General features: G+C 40.3%; 1 protein-coding gene across 4 annotated transcripts in view; it reads right to left on the bottom strand.

The window, feature by feature from the left end:
- MSH3 (mutS homolog 3) overlaps positions 1–9,507 on the bottom strand; it is a 176,271-nt gene that overhangs the window by 97,995 nt on the left and 68,769 nt on the right. The window lies entirely within an intron of this gene.

Here is a 9,507-nt window from a genome sequence, read left to right as displayed (position 1 = left end):
TCTTCCGATCCATGAACGGAATATTTTTCCATTTCTTGGTGTCTTCTTCAATCTCTTTCATAAGTTTTCTATAGTTTTCATCATATAGGTCTTTTACATCCTTGGTTAAGTTTACTCCTAGGTAAAAATCCTCGAGGAGAAAGTAGGAAAAAACCTCCTAGACCTCCACCGCAGCAATCTCCTACTAGACACATCCTCCAAGGCAAGGGAAATGAAAGCAAAACTGAACCCTTGGGACTTCATCAAGATAAAAAGCTTCTGCAAGGCAAAGGAAACAATCAAGAAAACTAATAGGCAACCGACAGAATGGGAAAAGATAGTTGCAAACGACATATCAGATAAAGGGCTAGTATCTAAAATCTATAAGGAACTCACCAAACTTCACACCCACAAAACAAATAATCCAGTAAAGAAATGGGCAGAAGACATGAACAGACACTTCTCCAAAGAGGACATCCAGAGGGCCTACAGACACATAAAACAAAAATCCTCAACAAGATACTTGCAAATCAAATTGAACAGCATATAAAAAGAATTATCCACCATGATCAAGTGGGATTCATTCCTGGGTTACAGGGCTGCTTCAATATTCATAAATCTATCAATGTGCTACATCACATTAACAAAAGAAAAGATAAAAGTCATATGATCCTAGCGATAGATGCAGGAAAAGCATTTGACAAAATACAGCATCCTTTCTTTAAGAAGACCTCAAGAAAGTCAGGATAGAAGGAACTTTCTTAAACATCATAAAAGCCATTTATGAAAAGCCCACAGCTAATATCATCCTCAATGAGGAAAAACTGAGAGCTTTCCACCCGAGATCAGGAACACGACAGGGGTGTCCACTCTCACCACTGTTGTTTAACATAGTGCTGGAAGTCCCAGCATCAGCAATCAGACAATAAAAGGAAATAAAAGGCATCAGAATTGGTAAAGATGAAGTCAAATTTTCACTTTTCGCAGATGACATGATACTCTTCATGGAAAACCTGACAGATTCCACCAGAAGCCTACTAGAACTGATCCATGAGTTCAGCAAAGTCGCAGGGTACAAAATCAATGTACAGAAATCGGGTGCATTTTTATACACCAATAATGAAGCAACAGAAAGGGAAATCAGGAAACTGATCCCATTCACAATTGCACCAAAAACCATAAAATACTAGAAATAAACCTAACCAAAGATATAAAAGATCTGTATGATGAAAACTATAGAAAACTTAGGAAGAAAATTGAAGAAGACACAAAGAAATGGAAAAACATTCCATGTTCATGGATCAGAAGAATATTGTTAAAATGTCATTACTACCCAAAGCAATCTACACATTCAATGCAATCCCCATCAAAATTGTACCAGCATTCTTCTCAATGCTAGAACAAACTATCCTCAAATTTGTAATGGAACCACAAAAGACCCAAATAGCCAAAGTAATATTGAAGAAGAAATCCAAAACGGGAGGCATCCCAGACTATAGCCTCTACTACAAAGCTGTCATCATCATGACAGTATGGTACTGGCACAAAAACAGACACACAGACCAATGGAATAGAACAGAGAACCCAGAACTGGGCCCACAAATGTACGGCCAATTAATCTTTGACAAAGCAGGAAAGAGTATCCAATGGAAAAAAGGGAGCCTCTTTAATGGTGGTGCTGGGAGAGCTGGACAGCAACATGCAAAAGCATGAAACTAGACCACTTTCATACATCATACACAAAAATAAACTCAAAAAAGGATGAAGGACCTGAATGTAAGAGAGGAAACCATCAAAACCCTAGAGGAGAAAGAAGGAAACAGCCTCCTTGACCTCAGCAATTTCTTACTTGACCCATCCCCAAAGGCCAGGAAATCAAGAGCAAAAATGAACTATTGGGACTTCATCAAGATAAAAACCTTCTGCACGGCAAAGAAGACAATCAATAAAACTAATAGGCAACCAACAGAATGGGAAAAGATAGTTGCAAATGACATATCAGATAAAGGGCTAATATCCAAAATCTTAAAGGAACTCGCCAAACTCCACATCCAAAAAACAAATAATCTAGTGAATAGATAAGCAGAAGATATGAACAGACACTTCTCCAAAGAGGACATCCAGATGGCCAACAGACCCATGAAACGATGCTCAGCATCACTCATCATCAGGGAAATACAAATCAAAACCACACTGAGATACCACCTCACGCCAGTCAGAGTGGATGAAATGAACAAATCAGGAGACTATAGATGCTGGCGAGGGTGTGGAGAAACGGGCACCCTCCTACACTGTTGGTGGGAATGTAAACTGGCACAGCTGCTCTGGAAAGCAGTGTGGAGGTTCCTCAAAAAATTAACAACAGAACTCCCCTATAACCCAGCAATAGCACTGCTATGAATTTACCCAAGGGATACAGAAGTGCTGATGCACAGGGGCACCTGTACCCCAATGTTTACAGCAGCACTTTCAACAATAGCCAAATCATGGAAAGAGCCTAAATTGTCCATCAACTGATGAATGGATCAAGAAGATGTGGTTTATATATATATACACAATAGAATACTACATGGCAATGAGAATGAATGAAATCTGGCCATTTGTAGAAATGTGGATGGAACTCAAGGGCGTTATGCTAAGCAAAATAAGTCAGGCAGAGAAGGACAGATACCATATGTTTTCACTTGTATGTGGAACAGGAGAAACTTAACAGAGGACCATGGGGGAGGGGAAGGGGAAAAAAATAGTTGAGGAGAGGGAGGGAGGCAAACCATGAGAGCCTCTTGAATACTGAGAACAAACTGAGGGCTGATGGGGGTGGCGAAGAGGAGAAGGGGTGCATCAAGAGAGGGCACTTGTTGGGATGAGCACTGGGTGATATACGGAAACCAACTTGACGAATAAACTATAAAAGGAAAAGAATAAAAAAAACTTTCACAAGTTAGAAATTGCCAGACCACACAGATAGTACGAAGTTGGAATAGCAAACCTGAGTGAGGGTGGACCTATGGCTAAGGATTCTTGGAAAACTTTCCCTCTGTAAAGACTAGGCCATGACAGACATATTTCTTTGTCCCCTCTCTTTAGTGAGATTATGATCCTTTGATAATATCCTTTGAGAGTCTCATATTACTATGGCCTCCCTAACTTACACCAACACAAGGCCTTCACTCCAGTTTCCCACAAGGCTTTTAAAAACCCAATCCTTTGGATTACCAACACCTGCAGAGGCTAGGGGACGATGGCAGCAGCAAAGTCAACTCACTTCCATTTCCAGGTCCTTCTATAGTCTGTTCCCTTAGGTTTTCCCAATTATTGTTGTTGTCAATATTATTATTATTGAACAAGCTCAGCAATGTTCTAAAAGAATGTTTTATACTTTATACAGCATATCTAGTTATTTCATATAGGCAAGTACTTTTATGACAATATAACCACAGGAAATGAAGTCCTCCCACAACGTTTTGAGGGGATATATTCAGAAAATCCCTACTAGTAAAGACACAAAAAGAATAAAATAAAGTTGGAAGAGCCAAGATGGAAAAGACCTCCAATTCTTCCCCCTCATTCTCTCCTGTACATCTCTTCCTCACCACAAATGAAAGCTGCCATTTACTGCTGGTCACATGAACCAGTTTAGTCTTCTGTGGAGGCCTGATTACTACAGAACAAAGCAGAGACCAGCTAAAGGTTCCCAATATAAGCATCCTAGGAGACACTAGTTCCTCAATATGGACTGAGTCAGGGCAGACATTCGGATAAGAAGCATGTGGTATCACTTTTTTCTTGGCAGCAGCACTTTCTGCTTATACAGTCACACAGCAAAGGCGAAGAGGCAAGGTCAACACCACTCAATCTCAGCTCTTGGCTATGTACCATCTACTAATCTTCCTTCCCATTTATCAGCAGTACTGTGTATCTCACTGGACTGAGGAAAATCATAGTCACCAAAGCTGAATGCCATGTTGGCAGGTTCGTGGAAGTTGAGAAGTCACAAATAAAAAGGGCCTCATAATGTAGTTCAGGGCAATGAGTTCCAGAGAGTTCAAAATGGTATTTGGGGGGCACATGGGTGGCTCAGTTGGTTGAGCATCTGGCTTGGGCTCAGGTCATGATCTCACAGTTCATAGTTTCGAGCCCCGCACAGAGCTCTCTAGTGTCAATCCCTGCTTCAGATCCTCTGTCCCCACCCCTCTCTCCCTCTCTCCTTCTCTCTCTTTCTCTGCCCCATCCCCACCCACACTCTCTCTCTGTCTCTCAAAAAAAATTAATAAGCTTTAAAAAATGGCATTAGTTCTGTTAATATAAATTAAATGGTAAATGGAGGAAACACATAACATTTTATTACTTTGTCGTTTAGGTCAGAGCCATGAATTAGAAAAACACTGTTAATACTCTAAACATGAGTTTACCAAAATAAAAGTCATTTAATTATTCAAGATAATTACCTATCACTAGAATGTTCTTGGTGCTTTAGATAATTACACAAAAATGTAGTCAGTAGTCAGAGACCTATTTCCTAACACCGACAATTTTCAGTTTTGCTAATTTCAATGGTTTATGTGATTTAAATGCTAAGGATAAACCTAGCATACTTAATTTTCTTATGAGGTTCTCTAAAAATCTAATTCGAATTACAATAGTATTCTTCATTTGCTCTAATTATAGCAGTGAGCTGTACAGTGCATACCAGACAAGTATTTTATCTTAGGGACAAAAGCTTTCCCTACCTGCATCTCCTCCTCACTAGATTAGACCTTGAACAAATTAGATTAGAAACTTCTTGAGAGTAGGAACAGTACAAAATTCAAAATAACTATCTTATATTATTAAGAGGAAGAAGCAAAGAATACTGTGTATATTACACCCCATCCATGTAAAAAGGGAGGGAGGAATATATATATTTGCTTTTTAAAACAAAAAGTCTCTGGAAACATACACAAGAAAATAAGCACCAAGACTATGCAGTAGGAGCTGGATAGACATGGGGCAGGTATGAGAGACAAATACTTCACTATCTATCTTTTAATATTTTTAAACTCTGCAACTAAGTGAAGGTATTGCCTATTCAGAAATTTAAATAAAGTACTCATCAAAATGCTTTAAAAAAAAAGTACTACACAGTTGAAATACAACTAGACACAGTTTAAAAAAAGCATAGTCCACCTCTGGCAACAGACTGGTAGGTATTCATCAAACACATCTTCGTCCTTGACAAACATTTGTTACCTTCCCTTGCAGTTATGGGGTATTATTCTGACTCCATCAGAATGAGTTCTACCCAATGACATGTGAGAAGAAATGATAAATGATATTTACCACTCAACGAGAGACTTGGTGAACCAAAAATGTGCCCGCCATACCCTGTCCCCTTCCTCTGGCTGGATGTCAATGGCCAGGCTGATCACAGAAATCACATGTTTAAGACTGAATAGCTTGTGGAATACCTAAATGCCTATGTATGGAGTTCCAACCCCACCCATGGGAAGGCCATCGTTTGTCTCTGCAAAGATAAACAAGAAATCAATTTCCACTGTTAGAACCATCAAACAGTGTGGGGTTGTTTGTTTGGTTTTTTTGATGCTGTTGTTAAGCACTTAGTTTCTCCAAACAATTGCACTACCTTTAGTGTTTGAACAAACACATTAACGTGTACTCAGTCAATCAGAACATGAGAGTGAGCTTCCTAAGTTCCCAGGACCCAGTAAGGTTCAGGGCACTAAGAAAAAGGGAAAGCCTGTGACCCTAGCCCAGAAGCTAGGCCACATAAAATGAGAGAGCTCAATTACTAATGGTGGTACCATTCTGAGAGGGGACTGACAAAGACACTAGTTACTCACCAGCATTCCTTGTAAACTCTCCTCACAATCCTGACTGTAGCTACAAGCGAAAGATAAAACACAGGCAAGTCCCAGATAGAGAACTGACCAAACAGATACCTGACCGCTCACAACAGCACTCAGCCTCTGCCCCGGAAGCCTCGAGCTGGGTCACTGTATGATTGCCTTCATTTTAATCACTGCATCATTATCCTAATGCAAGACTGGTTACAATTTATTCCTCTATTCCCCTTTAAGAGCTAGGGTGCCTCCAGTTTTTTGGTTGTAAATTATAACCAATTTTAAAGACCACAGCTATTTTTTTAACCACATAACTGATGCCAGGAACCACAACAATTCTTTACATACACTGTCTCATTTGGTCCTCACAACAACACTGGGAGTGAGGTAGGTGTTATAATTCCCATTTTACAAGTGAAGAAACAGAGGTATATAAAAATTCATAACTTGTACAAAGTGATACAACTGAGGGAATCAGAACTAAAGGTAAAGTCTCAATAAATCCCAAGTGTGATTCTAGATGGGCCTTACGTGCTACCTGGATGACCTTGGATAATTAACCCGAGTCTGTGTTACATTTCTATAAAATGAAGTAGTAACTATTTGAAAGACTAGACATATCACAGACTAAAATAATGCAACACAGTCAGATATCAGTTTCCTGCCCTCCTGTCTTATATCCACTCCCACACAAGACCCATTACACTGTAACACTACTTACCTCTTAGCCCTCAGCCCCCACTCTTCCCACCTTGGCTACCCCTCTCTTCTCAACCCCTAGATCTGGACCTCTGCTCCTTTCTACCCAAACATTTCCCTTATTTTTTTCACATATAAATGTCTTTCTGATCCCTAAATGAATCTAACATTTTACATAAATACCTTCATTCACCTGGATAGATGCAGAACAGAGTGTTTTTCAAAGCTAAGGTAGATGGATGATTTTCCAGAGCACTGTACTGCAGGCACAAAATTGCACAAAGTTTGTAACTTACAAAATTCAATGGCTCTTTACAATGTCACTTCAGATGTTGAGTAAGTGTGCAATACATTTAAATGATAATCAGAACACTTGTTTCCATTTGAGCAATGAATATATGCAATCAGCTTGTGCCCAATAAAGATATGAAATTATTGAGCCTACCTGTTATGGCTAAACTGTGGCAACAAAAAAATAAACGTTGGAGACCTAATCACCAGTGCCTCACAATGGGAGCTTAGCTGGAAACAGGGTAACTGTAGATGTAGTTGTTAAGATGAGGTCATACTGGAATGTTGTAGGCCCCTAATTCAATGAGTACATCCTTACTGAAAGAACGCCATGTGAAGAGATAAGCACACTGGAAAAACGTTCTGTGAATCTGAAGGCAGACAGAAAAGAGGTGCATCTAGAAGTCACCAAAAGACTGTCAGCAAACCGCCAAAAGCCAGGAGACAGGCATGGAACAGCTTCTCCCTCAGAGGCCCCAGAAAGAACTCTGAGACACATGTGTGTTGTTGATGCTACTCACTCTGTGATCCTTTGTTATCCCTAGCAAACTAACACACTATCTAAATCACCCATTATCGAATCGAAATTCTACAGGTATGGGCTTAAAGAACCATAGGAAAATTACACTGCACCCAAATATATCCACACACACACAAATCCTATTTAGAAGTGTTCAGACTTACAAGTCAAACCTTTTACATGATACTTAAAACCAGCTGTGCTTAAGGTGGCAAGATGGCCCCTTTCCATCAGCCACCCTGGCTTCCTTACTGAGTCACGTGACTTTGACCATACCTTCTATTTATACTAATTCCACTAACAGTTGACAAGAAGGCAAGATGAGGCCAAACCATGTCCTCCACTGTTAGGTGTTTAATGGTTTCATACCTAACCAAGCAATTGTTCCACTAAAACAAGGAATCATATGAAGGAAATTTGCTTTAAGGTTCTTTAAAAATCATGGAGTTTTTATTAGAAAAATAAACTCTCACAGAGGTGTGCCTTTATTTACAAAGCCTACTGAGAACCCTATGATTTTCAAATGGTTTCATTGTTCATAATTTTTTTATCATCTATAATTTTCAAAGTACTATGATCCTTGAACAATGTGGGGAGTAGAGGCACTGAACCTCCCAGTCAAAAATCCTACAACTTTTGGTTTCCCAAAACCTTAACTAATAGCCTACTGTTGACCAAAAGCCTGACTGATAACATAGTTGATCAACATGTGTCTTATATATATATTACATTCTGTATTCTCATAATAAAGTAGGCTGTAGGAAAGAAAATGTTAAGAAAATCATAAGAAAAATACATTGACTGTACTGTACTGCACCAGAAGAAATCCACATATAAGTGGATCTGCAGGGTTCAAACCCGTGTTGTTCAAGGATCAACTGTACTTCCATTCACAGTTTTCTTTACTGAATCGGTTTCCCTCGTCCGCAGGTCTTTATGCTCAAGAAGAAAACTTAGAGTGAAGTGGTTTGGTAACATTATCATCCTAAGTGTCCTAGAGCTTATTACCAGCACGGACATCCTTACTGAAGATGACTACTTACTAAGCTGGACGTAAAATGCAGCCCGTAGTGAGGGTGCTGTGCGGCACATGTAAGTAAAGGCCGCGGCACAGTGCTTGCCACATAATCAAGAGCCCAAACGTGGTAGTTAGGGTTACTGTCTCATTGTATTCCTTACCGCAACCCTGTGAGGAGGGACTTTACCATTCAAAGGTGAGAATATGGGGTGGGGAGGCGGGCACTGGGACATGTCGTGAGACCCAGGAACTTACTAGACTGAGTCACTCAGTTCAAAGAGCTGACAAATAGCAGTTCCAACACCTCAACACATTCTTTCTGGTCTGTTTATTTAGGGAGCTGTTCAGAAGGGTTAAGTGCTTGCTCAGCTCTGGAGTCAATGCTCTTTTAAAATCTGGGCCCTACCAGCTATGAATCATTAAACACGTTATTGAAGCTCTGAATCTGTTTACTCACTTCAAGGACCTACCTCAGAGGATGCATTTCAGTACTAAATAGTGGTACATGGTAAAAGTTAAATAAATAACAGCATTCATTCATTCAATAACCATTAATTGGGCTCCTACTAAGTGACAGGCACTGTTCTAGGTCAGAATCCCCAAATTTATCTGCGTATCAGAATCACCTGGGAAGTTTTCAAAAAATCCAACTCCCAGGCCACACTGGAGACCAATTCAGTATCTGTGAAGTTTCCCAAGTGACTGCAAGGTGCAGACAAGCCTGGAAACAGGTGTGTTTTAAGCATCAGATTCAGCTACCTTTCCTGAGGGGGGCTCCTACTTTACTCATCTACTTTCCCAAGTATCTCACACCTGACTCCTCTTTCAGAACCCTACTGTTCCTGCTTTTGCTCAGGTCCCTCAGAACCTTGCCATGAACTTGCCAATTTGCTCATCTGACCACAAGTTTGGTTCTCCCCCCGCCACCCCACAACAAGCCCAGATCTGATCCCATCATCCCATGCTCAGAACCACTGGACTAACTTCCCCCGGCTACCAAGTCACCCTAGCCTTCAAAGCCTGCTACGAAAGGCAGTGCCCCATCTCTCAGCCCCCTCCTCCCTACACTCTTGTGCTACTGATGACCCAAACTAACTAGATAACTCACTTTCCTTTAACTTGTCCTGTAAGTAGACTAATTCTAGGGACAAGGAAAAGAT

This window comes from Suricata suricatta, chromosome 6, assembly GCF_006229205.1.
Source record: "Suricata suricatta isolate VVHF042 chromosome 6, meerkat_22Aug2017_6uvM2_HiC, whole genome shotgun sequence".
NCBI classification, from domain to species: Eukaryota; Metazoa; Chordata; class Mammalia; order Carnivora; family Herpestidae; genus Suricata; species Suricata suricatta.
The sequence above is the reverse complement of the archived record's forward strand: the minus strand, read 5'-3'. Positions and strand labels throughout refer to the sequence as shown.